This window comes from Schistocerca piceifrons, chromosome 3 (genome assembly GCF_021461385.2).
Source record: "Schistocerca piceifrons isolate TAMUIC-IGC-003096 chromosome 3, iqSchPice1.1, whole genome shotgun sequence".
Taxonomy (NCBI): domain Eukaryota; kingdom Metazoa; phylum Arthropoda; class Insecta; order Orthoptera; family Acrididae; genus Schistocerca; species Schistocerca piceifrons.
This window is the reverse complement of record NC_060140.1, coordinates 156,970,393-156,990,517: the sequence shown is the minus strand read 5'-3', so window position 1 is coordinate 156,990,517 and position 20,125 is coordinate 156,970,393. Positions and strand designations below refer to the sequence as shown.

General features: G+C 41.8%; 1 non-coding gene across 1 annotated transcript; it reads left to right on the top strand.

The window, feature by feature from the left end:
• The first annotated feature begins 19,718 nt into the window (after positions 1-19,718).
• Trnal-caa lies at positions 19,719-19,793 on the top strand. Its single transcript has one exon. It is a non-coding gene; the product is annotated as a tRNA-Leu (tRNA).
• Positions 19,794-20,125: the final 332 nt, after the last annotated feature.

The following is a 20,125-nucleotide window of genomic DNA, read 5'->3' as shown; positions in this document are numbered from 1 at the left end:
ACCCCCGGTAGCTGAGTGGTCAGCGCGTCACAATGTCAATTCTAAGAACCTGGATTCGATTCCCGGCTGGGTCGGAGATTTTCTCCGCCTATTGACAGTGTGTTATGTTGTCCTAATCTTCATCATTTCATCCCCAAAGACGCGCAAGACTTTCACCGCGCGAGCGGTCTACCCGACGGGAGGCCCTAGTCACACCTTATTGTAAGTGCTTTTTGCCGCTGTAGCTACGTGCTGTGCGTGTCTGACAGCCATGCAGAGTACGCGGGTTCTGTTAGTGGTAGTGCGAGAGATTTCTCTTTTGTGGGAGGCTTGGAACAGGGGGCACTCAGCCTCCGTGACGCCAGTGAAAAGCTACTTCAGTCAGCAGTATCGGCTCCAAGACCTGAGACATTGATTTATATGTAGACGAAGAGAGTGGTCGGTACTTACCCTCACCGATGTGATTCATACTGACAAGTTGTGTATGGACTGCAATGATTTCATCATATGTAAACAGCAAGACGAAACGCCCGACCGTTTTAGAAAAAGTTGATTATCAAAGTTTTAGGAATGCAGGTACAATACTGTGTGGTCGCTCGTGGGCAAGGAGTCCATAGCCGAGCGAGTAAGCGCTTCGTCCCATAAGCGCGACGTCTGTGGATCGAAATACGGTGCTGGAGCTTTTTTCTCCTTTCCCATGTAATTATAACAACAGATTTATTATGACTGTCCCAATTGTCGATATCTAATAATTGATTTATTGTTTTCGTAATATTTATCCAGAAAAATAGGAAATCAGTTATTTTCCTAAGGATATTGGAAATAAAAAATAGACAGATGACTTTCAATCAGATATATTGCCTAATAGCCTTTTTATTTATGCTATTGTGTGTACATTTGTGACAAGTATGGGGTACTGCACAAATCAGACTGATACTGATCAGAGTTTTTGCAGTGAAGCTCTTCCACTCTTTGGTGATTTTCTCTTCTATGAAGAGCGGCGAAACTCCAACCTGAATGTTCTCTCGCTAAACTGATGCTGCTAATCTTGAAATCCAGTGGAACCAGCATGCCTTCTTTTACCTCTTAATCATCTGCTGAAGATGAAGCGACGTCTTCAATTTCTTTAATCACACCTTCTTCACTGATGTCTTGGTGGGCAAATAGTTCGTCTTGTAGCAAGAGTCGTTTCTCAGCCAATATTTCGAAGCTTTAGGGAAATATTTCTCCCTTCTGTTCTTGTGTTATTACTGAAGAAGTTTCCGAAGGATTGTTCTTGACAATTGAGCCGTGTTAAAACTTGCTGTTTTGAAGAGCGCGCCGCAGCGCTTAGTGTGAAGCAGTCGCCCTCCGTTTCTGGCGGTGGCGCCGCTGTGGCAATCGCAGATTTCCTGTCTCCCTCTGGTGGGAAAGTGGAAAGGTTGCCTGTTTACGTGCATTTATGGGATGCTATGAGCCCGCTAGGGGCGAGTACCTTGGTCAGCCGGGTCAGTGTGGGGCAGTCAGTGTCTGTCTGTCGTCCGGAGTGCTAGTATGTGTTAGACCCCCAGTCTGCTCGAGTTTGTTGAGACAATGGTCTTTGGCGGTTGGATCGATCGGTTGGTGGGTCGCGCATTGGGACACAAGATGACTTGTCCGTCTTGAGCGGCGGCGCATGTGAGGTCGCCACGTCAGTCCAGGGTCCCTCGCCGTATAGCGAGTGGTAGTGGTATCGCGGTCGACACGAGAGCTACAGGAGCCAATCTACGACATAGGTCTGGCCGGCGCGAGCTGCGACGCCGTGAGACGGGAGATCGGCGCCCCTTCCTGAGTCCGTTGAAGCGGCTGGCCGCGTACGGTTCGGGAGAGCGTTTTGGGCGTGCTGCGCCAGGTCTTCGACAGACATCGTAGTTTATTAAAAGTTAAGTGATTCGTGATATGTTGTTTCATTTACTTGTTAAATTCTACTTGTGTTCTTGGTCAGTCTCTCGTCCCCAGCCTGCTCGTCTGTCCCTCGTTCGCATTTGTTAGGCAGTTAGTGTCTGTCGGTCTGCCGTACGTTAATAGCTGCCTCTGTCATGTTTGTCGGATTCGGTGTTAACGAATTTATTGCTTGAAGTGTAAAGGCCGGATTCCTGAAATATGTTTTTATCTTGCCTATCTTCTTGAGAGGCGGTATATGTGTAATGTAGAGCATGTCTGCATATTTTATGTAAGACTGCATTACATGGGTTATTATTTAAATGGTCATTTTAGTATATAAAGTTGCCACCCTTCCACCCTTAGTTACTTTACAAAAAAAAAAAAAATCATGTTGCACATTCGGTGGCAAGTCAATTTTTTTAATGTTAGTGTTTTGTACCATTTCCATCCCTCCTACGGGGTGCATAGTTTATGTGCTTGTGTGAGTTGTTAAAATTTTTAGTTTAAAGCAATCTGGTGCGTTGCAGATTTGCACCAGTGTAGTCTTTTAGAGGTTGTTGTGAGCGGTCGTGATTACGGCCGTGTCAAAAGGCAGCGGCATGGTTCTCAGACCGAAAGCTCATACTATCAATATTTGTTCTACCTGCCTCTGAATAAAATTGTAACTTGATATTTTGAGGGTGCTTTCTGATTATAATTTTAAATCTGTTTAAAGAAAAGGGCTTTTAGGAATAAAATTTTTATTTGTTGAAAGAAATTTAATTTGTTTTCATCAGTTACCCACGGGCAGCTACTTCCACGCTCACGTAGTGTAATTAAATGTCTTAATGTTCCTGATGAATCGTTAATAAATAAAGTAAGTTCTTAAGAAAAGGTTGTGAAAGTAAATTCTCGGTTCAACAGTGAATTGTTCACTGTACTCTAGTGCCGTTTTTAATCACATATATAATCGGCTTCACAGTCAGGTTCATATTTTCTTTCTGTCGAAGTATCTAGCACATCACTACATTTTCTCATAACATGAGACATCTTGGAGAGTTCGCATGTAACTAATTCGGAAGCTAGTATAAGAATGAAGTACTCTCTGGGTTTGTGAACGCTGTTCCCTTCCTCCCTCAACCAGCCGAAAGTTGTCAGTACATTTGCAGCTGTTTCTGGTTTTTACTTGGAACGTGTCGTAAAAAAACATTCTAGAAATGTCCTAGAACTTGAGAGCACGGTGGTCAGAAACACCACCAAGCAGAGCTGTCGTTCTACACTGTGTCAGGATGTCAACACCTTTGCCCGTTCAATTGTCTGCACCGCAGGCTATTCAACATTCGTTGCATGCAGACATGTACACCAATGAGGGGAAGCTAGATATACTACTTTTATGTAATGAATGTGAAAGAAATACCGTAAAAGCAATATAGAAGTATAGGGCGACATATACAAATTGTCAATGTTCGACAGGCCATGCAATAGTACGAATTATTTAGACGCTAGCGCGGTCAGGCTGCTTGAACGTCAAAAAGAGGACGAGAAAGAAGACAGCAATTGACAGAGAAAACGAAGAAGCTCTTCTGGCTACGATGCTAATGAATCTGCACAGTGGTACGAAACATATTGCCAAAAGACGTAGAATCAGCCAGACTAGTGTCATTCGCATCCTGCACAGACAGAATTCGCATCCCTATCATCTGTCACTACATCAAGTTTTCGGCGAACGTGATTTAGAACTTCGTACAGATTTTTATCTTATTTGTCCTTCAGCAACTGAGAGACAACCTTAAGTATTTCCAAGCCGTGTAGATTGTGGGAACTTACTTCATCTTACGCGTTTCTGATGAATATTCAGCACGCTCTTCTAGAAGAGGTATCACTGGATACTTGACTGTACATAAAGCTGCAACACAACTGCTGTCCAGGTCAGTCGTCCAGTGTTGCAACGCAGATGCTAATTGATAACTTTCCTGGACGTTTGACAGGATGAAATTCTTCTGTCAACTGGCGTGCGAGTTCCCCCGATTTTACTCCTCTTGATTTCTCTCTTTGGGGAGCACTCAAATATGCAGTCTGTGACGAATCCCCAAGTACGCCAGACGATATGCGTCGTCGAATCGCCGGTTCATGCGCTACCATGTTATCCACTGTATTTACATCTGCTCATCTTTTTCTCGAAAGGCGATTGCAAATGTGCTCTTCAATACATGGTCAACAGTTTGAACACATGCTTAAATAAAGTATAAAATAACTTTTTTGGAAGACAAAATGCGTATAATGTGGCTCGGGTGGTTACCAAACCACTTTTAGTAAGTTGTTTATTTCATTTACGTGTGTAAGAAACTGCTCTGCATTGCGAAATAAGATGACAACGTGTACTGCACGTAGCTGGTAACACTGTCATTATGCGCTTAGGTTCAACAAGGAAACAACATTTTGTTAACTAGAACTCTTATTTTGCGGTGTATAGATGGTCAGCAAAGTATTTATAATAAAATTTTTAGTTAAACGAAAGTATGCCATATGACTTAATGTAGAGCAGTGCACGTAGAGACGGTACTCCAGCAGCATGTATTACACCTCTAAGAAACACAAAGTCGCTTGCTGTGAAAGAGATGTGAAGTCCTCCTTGTAAGCTTTAGATATTTAATACAGTGGTAGCGTCTTGCAGCGTGTACGACCTCTTTACATTTTAAGAATGAACAGTTGATTCCTCTGTTTCAGCTTACGTAAATTTGGGAGGATACACAAATGAGAAATAGTTTTCGTAAGCCCTTTGTGGTACGGTAGATTCAAGCCTATGTCATATCTCCAGGTGAACCTGCATCTTGGTCGTAAGTTGGTTCATGGGGATATAGAGCTTTAGTCTCGAAGCGCAGACCTACCTTACGGTGTACAACCACGTAGTCTGACCCAGGACTCTTGCTTCGTAGTGTTTGCACCGCAAAGGCCGTTTCCGGTCGCTGTGCTCTCATATTGTAGAATATTTCTCGAATTTTTTCTACCAGAGGTTTCGATGTCAACATTCACAAGTGCTGTATCACTTGTAACAACAACTGTACATATAATAATTTTTTTTCTTCTGATTTTCGATAAGTTAGTGTAAGCAATGTTTTGATTTCCTTTCTTTTTCTTTTCGTCTCATTATGTTAAAGAAGCTGTAAGCAACTCTCGATGTGAATATTAATATTTATGTCAAATTTCAAGCAATGCTATAACAGAATTGAAGTGTGACACATGTTGAATCTATTGTAACATGTTTAAAATTGTAATTGTGCGCCTGGTCCATACGTAGGCAATGTATTAGGATATGTGGAATGTAAAACCTTTGGTGAATACCCTATCTGTAGGGGAGCGGTAAAGGGTGGTGGATGGCAGGCGAGCGCGGGAAAATGCACACGGGCGCGGCACGGCATAACGGGCTCAGCAAGAGTCGGAGTTGGGCATCGGTCAGAGGAACACGTTCCGGATCGAGGATGCTATCCTGGAAAAAGTGGTTTTATTGAGCCTCGGATGTGCCGTTTCCGACGACTGCACAGCATGGCTATCTTCTATAGGCACTGAATTGAAAAGGATTGCGACGCTAAGAAGAAGCAAAGTGCCGATACACCAAGAGCCATAGCTGTGATTGTATGTGTGCTGTTCGCCTCGCCATTTTGCCGCCCGCCAACCGCCGCATCGACACGAACAGGTTGAATCTTTAGAATTGTATTCGTGTGGACCAGTGTTAATTTTGTTCCTGACTGTTCAATAACAACTTAACTTTTACCAGAATTGTCCTATCAATTAATTATCCTTACCCCTAACCTAGACAGGGTCCTTTCCACATGTTGTGCAATCCGAGTGCCCCGAAATGAAGATTTAAAGTTGATGTCAATATGAATTTCCAGCAGACATTTTTATGCTAGAATGAATTTTAAGGAGCCTTATTGTTAATGAAAATATAAGCAAAGCACAAAGGTCTCACAAAGTTGGAAGATAATTTTGGAATTGGTTTAGTAATGAAGCTTAATTAATTTGAGACAAAAATAATGGTAGTTAAATGAGGAAGTAATAAGACAAAAAGAGTAGTAACTCATATTTTGTAAATCTTGAGTGATTAATGTTTCTTCCAATAGTTAATAGTTGCAACACAGTGATCATAACAGTTTCAACCCCCCCCCCCCGCCCGCCCTCTACTCTTTTCTTTTCTATTCATTTAAATTCTGGAGTGTACTGAACTGATTTGACCTGCAAAGTTAAATATAAAACCTAAATTTATCAGTGTCTTACCCTTATTAAAATTGACATTGTTTGTGTGTTTCAAAAGTGCTATTTCTAGGGTAACCTATGCCCGATTTCAGTCAGATCAATAGACAAAACGCAGTTTGTAGTAATCATTATAGTGTAATGTTGTGTATTTATAGCTTGTCCAAATTAGTACAAGAAGGGAAAATATTAGTTCAGTAGATTTTTCTGGTTCTAAAATTTACCATCTAATGCAGTATTACTACGTGTTGTTATGCTTGTACGTACATCCACTTGTACAAGAAAAAAAACTCACTTAATGCCTAATTAGGCTGGCGACCGTATTACTAACCATTGGTAGCATCTGCTGTGTATGTTTCTTGCCCAGCCTAACGTGTAGTAGCACTTTAGACTTGCTTGACGTATCATTGTTGTTACTGAGTGGGCGTAAGTCTGATTTTGCCTCCATTCAGGTACACGCGGTCAACATATTTACTAAAATCCTTTCTTATAAGGTGAAGCCCGTCAACTTATCATAGTACAGGCTTTAAAGAGTTAACGTACGCCCGAGCGGAGGCGTTACAAGTGGCTTCCCGGTGACAGGACATCCAGTTGTTGTCGATCACAAATTAAAGTGAATACCGAATAGTGGATGTTCAGTGGCTCGAATTGCAATAATAGTTAGTAAAGTAAACAACAGTGAACGTCAAGTACGATAGTGTGGTGTAATTTGCGTTCAGTATGGACAAGAAAGTAGAAACAATAGATGTGCCGAGCGTAATGGAAAATGCGGCTGGCAGTAGCAGGAGTTTACGCGGCCAGATAAAAGAAGGCGTTAGCGGAAGACAATTGGCGTACGTACAATATCACGAACACGTTAACGATCAAATTGAAATGTCGAGATCGTCTCGAACACAGCAAGGGATAAAACAGGAAGTAGAGGGTGACTTTGTAGATGATAGTGGGTATGTGAATAAATCCACTGACACGTTTGATTCACCACAGATAAAGAAAGAACCGAAAGAAACTTCGGAAGTGGGATCGGAACACACAGATTCCGTAGAACAAAACAGTGTGAAAATTTTAAGCATGAACGATTTATTTGAACCATTAACCAAACAAATTTCAGGGCAGAATGATCAGCTTAAAACACACGTTGCCGAGCAGCTCAAAACACAGAGCCATCAGCTCAAAACACAGAACGAGCAGCTCAAAACACAGAACGAGCAGCTTAAAACACACATGTTGGTCAAATTAAAGAACAGGTCGAAGATCAAGGAATTAAAATAGAACAAGTAGAACAAAAAGTGGGTAATTTAAGTTCTGTGATAAATACTGTGAAACTTGAAATTGACACCATTAACAAAAATATGGATACTATGCAGGGGGATATTGGTAACATTAACAGTACGTTCGATGTTGAAATTCTCAACATCCAAGAGAAAGTAGAGCCTCTGGTTGAAACAAAAGTAGACGAAAGAGTTTTCGGTCTTAAAACTGAAATCGTAAACAAATGTCAACACGGAATCTCACAGTTGAAAAAGGCAGTTTCAGACACTGAAAGAGATTTAGGTGAAAAAGTTACCGGATGTGTCCAAAAATGTGAACAAAATACTTCGAAAATTCAAGGCAAAATTTTCGATCTTGAGAGTAAAATTAAAGATAGACCTGGTGTTGTCTGTAATGGCACACCAATTACGAAGCTGTTAGAAGGTGATGAACGCTTCGATCCCGCCAAGAAACATAACGGATGGCATCCGTTAGATTTCATCAAAAATTGCGAGAGGATATTTCCTGAACACTTATCTGATCAGGAAAAGATAAACGCAGTAATTAGCGCCTTAGCAGGTGACGCTAAGCGCTGGGGAATTAATTTGAATACCGAACGAATGATGTTCGAAGAATTTAAGCAAAGGTTTACAGAAGAATATTGGTCCGATCAAAAACAGGATCATTTATGGCGCGAGTTTATCATGGCCAAACATCATGATAACAGAGGCAGGAATCCTTTGAAAGATTTCTGCGAATATTGGTACCGGAAGTTAACACATTCAAGAGGTCGAAGATCAGATTCAGAAATTATCTGGGAGCTATATAAGAAGCTTCCAGAAGATTCAAAGAGATACGTGGGAAGCAATCATCGCAGCTTCCAATCATTTCTAGAAAGAGTCGAAGACGAAGACCATTGGCGCGAAAGTCGTGTCAATTATCAAAATTTTGGTAACAGAAATAACCGTAATAATGACGAGAGAAACGACGGCGAAGGGTTTCGCGTGAATATGATACAGAGAGGTAGAGGTAGAGCTAGAGGAAGAGGAAGTTATCCAGGTCGCGGTAGAAGATACACCGCGCAAAATAATAACGACGCGGGAAACTGATTTCGCGAACGTTGCGGCCCAAACGGAAGCGAACGATATATACCGGCACCGATTTAAGAAAAGTTACCGAACTGACAGTAATGTTATGAGACAGGTTAGAGACAGGCGTGGAACGAAGCAACGTGTTGTTGCGAAACAATCGTCAGGTGCGAGCCAGAATGAGTCATCTCCGCCGCGCAGAGCGCTACTTGTTAACAGGCGAGTGGAGCATCAGAGGGCAACGGCCCAGCCTAGCAGAACAGCTGTTCAGAGAGAAGCCGCTAGCAATACGGCAGCATTAGGTACGAACATAGCCGTAAGAGCTGATGAATATATTACGAGTGGTAATTCCGTGCCGAAGTAATTGTAGATGAAACGGTGGAGACACAGAGAGGCACGGTTAGCAGTGGTAGCAAAAAAGTATGGCGAGAATGTCTAGCAGAAGTAACTGATTGGTGTGTGCAGATCGACGATCTGTACAAGGGCCTAAAGCAATGTCAGTGGGAGGATTTTAAGAAGGAGTATGAGGCAAGGAAGTTGATTAGTGAAAAAGGAGATGATAGGTACGTCGATAAGGTGACGTGGCCCAAAGTTGAAGAGGAGAGAGTAAACAGCGCCGCGCTGAGTACGCGTGCTGCCAATAGGACGATGATTAAAGATAGGAAGGAATTGGAGGATGAAATACTAAGCATTGATGAGGAAGTAACTTCTGTTAATGATCCGCCAACAGTACGAGCTGCTACCGAAAAGCACCGTGAGGAAGGAGCAGGTAATTACCTGCAAATAATTGAAGTCCACAGGGATTACACAAAATATGAATTAACAGTAGATGTGAGTAAAGCTGATAATGAGGACGTTTTGCCGAAAGAGGATACTGAGTTAAAATCTGAACCTGACGAAAACGCAGAGGAAGAACTTAGTGCCTGTCTCAGAAAAGCCTTTATGTTAGAACCTGAAAGCGATCCAGAATGGTCGGATTCGGACGATAGTTCTAATGACGAATATTGCGGTACTGGTGAAAATAATGGGGATGCAGCTAGTTGCGATATTGTACCTAATGATGACGAAGTTTCAAAACAAAATCCAGATGTTGAGACCGAACAAAGAAAGAAAGAGCCACCTGACGACTCAGGGTCTATTCTACAAAGAGTTCAAGTAATTAGTGACTTTGGACTCCCAGAACCAAAGAACCCGCCTGAAATAAATGGGGTGAATGTTAAAACATATCTTGGGACGATGTTATCGTCGACCCGGATTTGCTTAGGGAAGATCACAACAATGAAAAACATTCGACGGTGAAACACTCTGTAATACCAGTTGAAATTTATAATGTGAGATTGCAAGTACTTCTTGATACTGGATCTCAGATAAGTGCAATCTCCCAGTCGTTTTTCGAACACATTTGTGATAAGCCTGGACTAGTAATTATGTCAGTGACGGGTGTAAAAATTGTTGGTGCTACGGGCAAGACTAGCAAGCCGGTAAAGAACCAGATTTTGGTTGAATTTAGTATAAAAGGACAAAACTTTGAACACGAATTTTTGGTTGTGCCAGACTTGAGTACTGAAATGATTCTGGGAATAGATTGGCTGGATAAAGAAAAGGTTATTATTGATTGTAGCCAGGGAGTGATCAAAATTAATAATGCATTTAGGAATTTGGAATTAAAATTTGAGGAAAATGGGAAGGTGTTCGATTCAGAAATTGATTCTTTATTGTTGGAAATCGACCATGGGAATGATGGTTTGACAAACATGTATGAAGTGTACCATGTCTAGAGGTTAATAAATGAGAGTGACAAGCAGGGGCATCATTTTAAAGAAATGGTGGAAAATTTGAAGGGAATATCTCCCGAACAGAAAACAGAATTGCTTGCTATTTTAGAAAGTAACAGCACCGTATTTTCGGACAAACCTGGCCTAGTTAAGAACTTTGAATACCAGATTGAGACAATAGAGCATAAACCTTTCTTTGTAAGACCGTTTCCGATACCCATATCAAAGAGGCAGGCTGTGCAAGTGGAAATAGATAAAATGATAGAATGGGGTGTAATCGAACGGAGTAGCAGCGAATATAATAGTCCCCTTATCATCGTGAACAAAAGGGATGGGGGAGTAAGAGTAGTTATTGACGCCAGGACTTTGAACAAAATTGTAAAGAAGGAAATAGACAGGCCTGAAAACCTGGACGAAATGCTCCAAAAATTTTATAATGTGAAGTATTTAACCAGTCTGTACATGACCGCCGGATACTGGCAAATCCCATTCAGTAAAGAATCCCGTAAATATACCGCTTTTCTATTCGCCGGGAAATGCTATCAGTATAAAGTAGTGCCATTTGGGCTTAGCACTTCTGTGGCAGTATTTATTAGGGCTCTGGACTTTGTATTAGGGACAGAATTGAGTTCCCGGCTAACCAATTATGTATATGATTTACTGATTGCTACAGCAGAATGGCAAGAGCATTGTGAATTATTGTAGAAAGTTTTTGTTGCTCTACAAGCAGGGGGCATGACACTTAAGTGGAAGAAATGTGAATTTGTGAAGTCGGAAATAAAGTTTCTGGGGCACATTATTACTACGACCGGTATTGGCAAGGACCCTTGAAAAGTTAAGTGCAATAGCAGGGTGTCCAGCTTCTAGAAATAGGAAACAGTTGAAAGCCTTTTTAGGTTTATGTGGGTCCTATAGAAAATTCGTCTAGGGGCAAGTTTTTAATAGTCCTCATTTGAATAATCTACTTAAGAAAAATAGTGCTTTTGTGTGGACTGAAGGGTGCATGAGAGATTTTGAAAATTTAAAAAGGGAACTTGTGAATGACAATATTTTGCATCACCCCATACTGTCAAAACCTTTCCATATGAGTACTGACAGCAGTGCTTATGGAATTGGTATACAAGTTTTCCAAGAAATCTGTGAGGGCAAAGAAATCGAACATGGACTATCGCATTTGCAAGTAGGACTCTAACAAAATACGAGAGAAACTACACTATATCGGAAAAGGAAGCTTTAGCCATTATATGGGGGTTAAAGAAGTTCAAAAATTATCTGTGGGGCCATAAGCTCATCATACATACTGACCACAAAGCTTTAACTTTTCTTAAAGATTGTCGTTTACTTAATGGTAGGCTAGCTCGTTGGGCTTTGTACCTGCAACAATTTGATTACAATATTTGCTACGTTAAGGGTACTGAGAATTATGTGGCAGATGCTTTATCCCGATTGCCTAATGGTATGAGTGAAGTGCCCAATGAAAATGGTGAAGAGGGTACTTTTCAGATAAGGTATATGAAAGAGGTTTCAGGAAAAAGGAAAATTGAGCAAATATGTAAAAATATGAGATACCATAAAAATGAGGATCCGACATGGAAATCTGTGAAAGTAAATTTTGACAGTGTGCATTATCCTCAAGTTAAGAAGTCTTACAAAATCTTTAAAGGCATTTTATATAGGAGGAAAGAATTAGCCACTGAGGAATGGAGAGTATGTTGGCCACACCAGTTCGATACCGAAGTCATAGACTATTTTCATTTACCATTGGGGCATAGTGGTCCAAAGAAATGTTTGGATAAATTGAATAATTTAGTAGTGATTGCTGGTAGTGTCAGTAAGAGGGTAAAGGAACGAATTAAGTCATGTGATGTCTGTCAAAGGGCCAAAGTACCGAACAGAACTAATAGAGGTCCAATGCAAAGTACATTACCTGAAGACACCCTAGACTTATTATCGGTAGATTTATATGGTCCCCTCCCAAAGACTTCGGGAAATAGTGCACATATTTTAGTAATTTTGGAAGTATTCTCAACATTTGTGAAATTATACCCCTTGAAAAAAGCAACAGCAAAAGCTGTATTTAGTAGGATGGTTGAATACTTCAGAACCATTCGCAAACCCAAGGCAGTACTATCTGACAATGGTCCCCAGTTCATATCCAAAATTTGGAAAGAAGGGATGGAGCAAAATGAAGTAGAGGTTAAATATATCGCAGCCTATCATCCTGCTAGCAACCCAGTTGAAAGGTACATGCGAAAAATCGGACGATTATGTAGAATGTACTGCAGTCATAACCATAGGGCCTGGGGCAAGTTTATATCGGACTTTGAGACTGTCATGAACACATTACATCATGAAACTACTGAGTTTCCACCGGAAGAAATTTTGTTAGGTAGCAGGAGTAAAAGTTTAATTGAAGAAAAACTAGAGTTTCCGCCTTGTACAAGTTTGGGGTTGAGTCAAAAGAAAGAATTAGTCAGAAATAGGGCAAAGCAAAAAAAGCTGAATCGAGATCTAAAAGACACGATAAAAATCTGAAAGTTTCAAAATTTAAAATTGGGGATTATGTTCTTTTGAAAACCCACGAAAAGTCTAGTGAACTGAACCATGAAATTTCCAAAATTAAATATATTTATAATGGACTGTATATAATTCAGAACATTCCACATGATAATGCTTACTACCTGATCTACCCAAAATCCAAAAGACCTTTAGGTGTAAGAAATGTTGTGGAACTGAAACTGTATGTTCCTAGGAGTGAGTGACATAAGTATACTCAGAAAGCAATTTGCAGTAAATGTGCTGTATCCTATGCTGAAACTAATTTATTCTAAATGTAACTAATCTTTGTAAATATATAAGTACCAATATCAGTGTGCTAATGTACTTATGTGAGTTTTAGATTACCAAATGTACTGTATATGTAAAGATGTATGGAGAAAAGGGCTGAAAAGAAATAGCAAATGCTGCAAGCCAAATAAAAGATGGGACTGCCAAAAACCAAAGTGGGCAGTATATGAGTCATAATCTGAAGGACTGCCAAATAACAAAGAGGGCAGATGAATAGTCAAAGGAGAATTGAAAGCATGGTACAGGAGATGTGATAAAATGATGCGAAATAGACTGCCCAAATCTGAATAATAGGCAGCAAAAATATGTAGTGAATTTTCTAAATATTATTGTGTGTTTTTTTTTGTAAGTAAGGAAATGGACTGCCATTCAATGCAAGCAGCAATAAATTGTCTTATAGTGTATACAGATACTGGCATTTGCTTTTGTAGTTAAATGTTTGTGTTCCAGAATTTGAAATTATTTCTTTGAGAAATTTAGTAAATATTAGTAATTTGCTATTTTAATAATGTTGTGATGGGAGGTTGGAGTGTGCAAAAGGCACTTAAGTAAATGACAAGTAAATGTTCTTGATATGTTAAAAAGTATAGACCTATATAATGTGAGTGAAAGGAAGTTTGTGATATAAAATTATTTTGGGACATTCACATAAAGATTCAGAACCACTGTATAAATGTAAAATTTAGTGTTCCCATTATATTTATACTTAGTAAAAATTTACTGGAAACAGGGGCATGTGTAACAACAACTGTACATTTAAAAAAATTTTTTCTTCTGATTTTCGATAAATTAGTGTAAGCAATGTTTTGATTTCCTTTCATTTTCTTTTCGTGTCATTATGTTAAAGAAGCTCTAAGCAACTCTCGATGTGAATATTAATATTTATGTGAAATTTCAAGCAATGCTATAACAGAATTGAAGTGTGACACATGTTGAATCTATTGTAACATGTTTAAAATTGTAATTGTGCGCCTGGTCCATACGTAGGCAATGTATTAGGATATGTGGAATGTAAAACCTTTGGTGAATACCCTATCTGTAGGGGAGCGGTAAAGGGTGGTGGATGGCAGGCGAGCGCGGGAAAATGCACACGGGCGCGGCACGGCATAACGGGCTCAGCAAGAGTCGGAGTTGGGCATCGGTCAGAGGAACACGTTCCGGATCGAGGATGCTATCCTGGAAAAAGTGGTTTTATTGAGCCTCGGATGTGCCGTTTCCGACGACTGCACAGCATGGCTATCTTCTATAGGCACTGAATTGAAAAGGATTGCGACGCTAAGAAGAAGCAAAGTGCCGATACACCAAGAGCCATAGCTGTGATTGTATGTGTGCTGTTCGCCTCGCCATTTTGCCGCCCGCCAACCGCCGCATCGACACGAACAGGTTGAATCTTTAGAATTGTATTCGTGTGGACCAGTGTTAATTTTGTTCCTGACTGTTCAATAACAACTTAACTTTTACCAGAATTGTCCTATCAATTAATTATCCTTATCACTAACCTAGACAGGGTCCTTTCCACATGTTGTGCAATCCGAGTGCCCCGAAATGAAGATTTAAAGTTGATGTCAATATGAATTTCCTGCAGACCTTTTTATGCTAGAATGAATTTTAAGGAGCCTTATTGTCAACGAAAATATAAGCAAAGAACAAAGGTCTGACAAAGTTGGAAGACAATTTTGGAATTGGTTTAGTAATGAAGCTTAATTAATTTGAGACAAAAATTATGGTAGTTAAATGAGGAAGTAATAAGACAAAAAGAGTAGTAACTCATATTTTGTAAATATTGAGTGATTAATGTTTCCAATAGTTAATAGCTGCAACACAGTGATCATAACAGTTTCAGGCCCCCCCCCCCCACCCGCCCACCACTCTTTTCTTTTCTATTCATTTAAATTTTGGAGTGTACTGAACTGATTTGACCTGCAAAGTTAAAGTCAATATAAAACCTAAATTTATCAGTGTCTTACCCTTATTAAAATTGACATTGTTTGTGTGTTTCAAAAGTGCTATTTCTAGGGTAACCTATGCCCGATTTCAGTCAGATCAATAGACAAAACGCAGTTTGTAGTAATCATTATAGTGTAATGTTGTGTATTTATAGCTTGTCCAAATTAGTACAAGAAGGGAAAATATTAGTTCAGTAGATTTTTCTGGTTCTAAAATTTACCATCTAATGCAGTATTACTACGTGTTGTTATGCTTGTACGTACATCCACTTGTACAAGAAAAAAAACTCACTTAATGCCTAATTAGGCTGGCGACCGTATTACTAACAATTGGAAGCATCTGCTGTGTATGTTTCTTGCCCGGCCTAACGTGTAGTGGCACTTTAGACTTGCTTGACGTATCATTGTTGTTACTCTAGTGGGCGTAAGTCTGATTTTGCCTCCATTCAGTTACACGCGGTCAACATATTTACTAAAATCCTTTCTTATAAGGTGAAGCCCGTCAACTTATCATAGTACAGGCTTTAAAGAACGTACGCCCGAGCGGAGGCGTTACATACTATACATGTCTTCTCAAGAGCTATCGAAAGCAGATACAAAATGTATGCGGTTACATCTAAAGAAACGTACTTACTTCAAAGCCTCAGTTGATACCAGCACTAAACACATTAACCAAAAAAATACAAACGTACGTGCCCCTCGACGCTCTAGCATTTTCCGACAACCGTGTTTCGATATGTGTAACCGTTCACCAAACAAAAGGAGTATCACGTCTTGCGTGACTCACCCTGTATTAGCATTCCTATAAGTTCTACATTCGATAGTCTCGAAAACGGTTGAGAGTCGAGCCTTTGCCTTTACTTTATTTTACAAGTCCGTCTTAATCACACAAACTTTATGCTTAGGTATTACCACCGATTTTCAGACCTGTTACAAACAAGAACAGGGTGTAAGAAACTAAGTTCAGTTTGAAACTTCCTGGCAGATTAAAACTGTGTCCCCGACCGAGACTCGAACTCGAGACCTTTGCCTTTTGCGGGCAAGTGCTCTACCAAGCTACCGAAGCACGACTCACGCCCGGTACTCACAGCCTTAGTTCTGCCAGTACCTCGTCTCCTACCTTCCAAACTTTACAGAAGCTCTCCTGCGAGCAATTGCCCGCGAAAGGCAAAGGTCCCGAGATCGAGTCTCGGTCGGGCACACAGTTTTAATCTGCCAGGAAGTTCGCATAACTACTAGTCTCGAATAGAAATGAATCAACTCCCTGTCATATTCTGCAGATTTGTAGTGATGCGTTTCAGATTAATTTTCTGTAGTAACTCATCGCTTAGAAAGAAAGTAATGATTGAAGAAAAGCGAGCAGCAATAAAATTACGTGTATGGTGTTCGTAAGGAGTCGTCATACTATCAGCTCCTCAATGGAGTAGGGCGTTCAAAATGCACCATCACATTACACACACTCCGTAGTGAAATTCGTTATAGATAATCCATCACAATTAGAGAAGAACAGTGTTGCCCATATCTACAACACCAGAAGCAAAAACTGTGTTCAGTACTCCTTATTAAGGGTGTCAGTCCTTCCGAAAGGTGTTCAATGTCCAGCACGTAGAAATTTTTGATCCTTTGTATAATATAATAAAATAATGGAATAGATGATAACAAAACGTTGAAAAGCGTGGCTTTTTAAAATGAATTAATGAAATCAATTCTTTGGCATAAATGACAAGCACAATTAGCTGAGCCATGCCTGCCCGCATCTCGTGGTCGTGCGGTAGCGTTCTCGCTTATCACGCCCGGGTTCCCGGGTTCGATTCCCGGCGGGGTCAGGGATTTTCTCCGCCTCGTGATGGCTGGGTGTTGTGTGATGTCCTTAGGTTAGTTAGGATTAAGTAGTTCTAAGTTCTAGGGGACTGATGACCATAGATGTTAAGTCCCATAGTGCTCAGAGCTATTTGAACCATTTGAGCCATGCCTGTAAATAAGTTCGTGTTAGTTCATATTATTTTGCAGGGGGAAGTAGTTTCTTTCTCCACTGTAGGTTTGTGCTTACCCTTCCTTATAATGCTACTTTTGGTCACCGTGTTCACCATCGAAATCTTTACCGTGTTCCCATGGAGCTTGTCGGTTCTTCGTAATTTTCCAAAGCACACAGGTGGGCTTCAGTTCTTGTAATTATCGTACTATTTGAAATAAAAACTAACACGACATTACTGGTAATAAAACAATACTGTATTTTTCTAAACGCTGCACATATGAAATACATACTCCTCACTTATTCATAGCGACCCGAAAATGGCGGTCTACAATTACTCGCTAAAAATTTCGTGCTTCTTACTCGTTCACTAACTGAGCGCGCATCCTTCCTTCCTCCTACTGGTACAAGAAAATCTCCTCTCCTTTTTAACAACTGAAAATCAAAAATACCTGACGGTAGACTTAGGTTCTATGATGGGCTACCGCTTCATCTTTTCTCTTTGCCTTTAAAGAGGACCAAAACATAAAAGAAATGCAAAAGGTTTATCACATTTGCCAAACGCCATAAAATATCTGATAGATAGCGAAGAAAGCTTTAAAACTGAAATAAAATCATTTCACCCGGATAACTTCTTAACTGTATAGTCCGTTAAGAAAGAGAAATACACTCCTGGAAATGGAAAAAAGAACACATTGACACCGGTGTGTCAGACCCACCATACTTGCACCGGACACAGCGAGAGGGCTGTACAAGCAAAGATCACACGCACGGCACAGCGGACACACCAGGAACCGCGGTGTTGGCCGTCGAATGGCGCTAGCTGCGCAGCATTTGTGCACCGCCGCCGTCAGTGTCAGCCATTTTGCGGTGGCATACAGAGCTCCATCGCAGTCTTTAACACTGGTAGCATGCCGCGACAGCGTGGACGTGAACCGTATGTGCAGTTGACGGACTTTGAGCGAGGGCGTATAGTGGGCATGCGGGAGGCCGGGTGGACGTACCGCCGAATTGCTCAACACGTGGGGCGCGAGGTCTCCACAGTACATCGATGTTGTCGCCAGTGGTCGGCGGAAGGTGCACGTGCCCGTCGACCTGGGACGGGACCGCAGCGACGCACGGATGCACGCCAAGACCGTAGGATCCTACGCAGTGCCGTAGGGGACCGCACCGCCACTTCCCAGCAAATTAGGGACACTGTTGCTCCTGGGGTATCGGCGAGGACCATTCGCAACCGTCTCCATGAAGCTGGGCTACGGTCCCGCACACCGTTAGGCCGTCTTCCGCTCACGCCCCAACATCGTGCAGCCCGCCTCCAGTGGTGTCGCGACAGGCGTGAATGGAGGGACGAATGGAGACGTGTCGTCTTCAGCGATGAGAGTCGCTTCGGCCTTGGTGCCAATGATGGTCGTATGCGTGTTTGGCGCCGTGCAGGTGAGCGCCACAATCAGGACTGCATACGACCGAGGCACACAGGGCCAACACCCGGCATCATGGTGTGGGGAGCGATCTCCCACACTGGCCGTACACCACTGGTGATCGTCGAGGGGACACTGAATAGTGCACGGTACATCCAAACCGTCATCGAACCCATCGTTCTACCATTCCTAGACCGGCAAGGGAACTTGCTGTTCCAACAGGACAATGCACGTCCGCATGTATCCCGTGCCACCCAACGTGCTCTAGAAGGTGTAAGTCAACTACCCTGGCCAGCAAGATCTCCGGATCTGTCCCCCATTGAGCATGTTTGGGACTGGATAAAGCGTCGTCTCACGCGGTCTGCACGTCCAGCACGAACGCTGGTCCAACTGAGGCGCCAGGTGGAAATGGCATGGCAAGCCGTTCCACAGGAATACATCCAGCATCTCTACGATCGTCTCCATGGGAGAATAGCAGCCTGCATTGCTGCGAAAGGTGGATATACACTGTACTATTGCCGACATTTTGCATGCTCTGTTGCCTGTGTCTATGTGCCTGTGGTTCTGTCAGTGTGATCATGTGATGTATCTGACCCCAGGAATGTGTCAATAAAGTTCCCCCTTCCTGGGACAATGAATTCACGGTGTTCTTATTTCAATTTCCATGAGTGTATAAAATGAAAAGTACTAGTTTTTATGTGTAATTTCATGGCTAGGAATAAAAATTATATGTTCACTAATGTTAACACTAATCACATCTAAATATCCAGTAAAGTGACTCGTTACTCATCATTCCGATAAAACAGTAGTTGAAATGAGCTTTGGTACATGTAACTAACCACTGATTTCGGCCAGTGTCTCTTAAACTGTGAAGGTGCTTCGTGAGACATGCTTGGATAGCTAACTCGGTATAGCTAGTTCTGCATGTCTCGCAGGAGAGCTTCTGTAAAGTTTGGAAGGTAGGAGACGAGGTACTGGTAGAAGTAGAGCTGTGAGTACCGGACGTGAGTCGTGCTTCGGTAGCTCAGTTGGTAGAGCACTTGCCCGCGAAAGGCAAAGGTCCCGAGTTCGAGTCTCGGTCGGGCACACAGTTTTAATCTGCCAGGAAGTTTCATATCAGCGCACACTCCGCTGCAGAATGAAAATCTCATTCTGGAAACATCCCCCAGGCTGTGGCTAAGCCATGTCTCCGCATTATCCTTTCTTTCAGGAGTGCTAGTTCTGCATGTCTCGCAGGAGAGCTTCTGTAAAGTTTGGAAGGTAGGAGACGAGGTACTGGTAGAAGTAGAGCTGTGAGTACCGGACGTGAGTCGTGCTTCGGTAGCTCAGTTGGTAGAGCACTTGCCCGCAAAAGGCAAAGGTCCCGAGTTCGAGTCTCGGTCGGGCACACAGTTTTAATCTGCAAGGAAGTTTCATATCAGCGCACACTCCGCTGCAGTGTGAAAATCTCATTCTGGAAACATCCCCCAGGCTGTGGCTAAGCCATGTCTCCGCAATATCCTTTCTTTCAGGAGTGCTAGTTCTGCATGTCTCGCAGGAGAGCTTCTGTAAAGTTTGGAAGGTAGGAGACGAGGTACTGGTAGAAGTAGAGCTGTGAGTAACGGACGTGAGTCGTGCTTCGGTAGCTCAGTTGGTAGAGCACTTGCCCGCGAAAGGCAAAGTTCCCGAGTTCGAGTCTCGGTCGGGCACACAGTTTTAATCTGCCAGGAAGTTTCATATC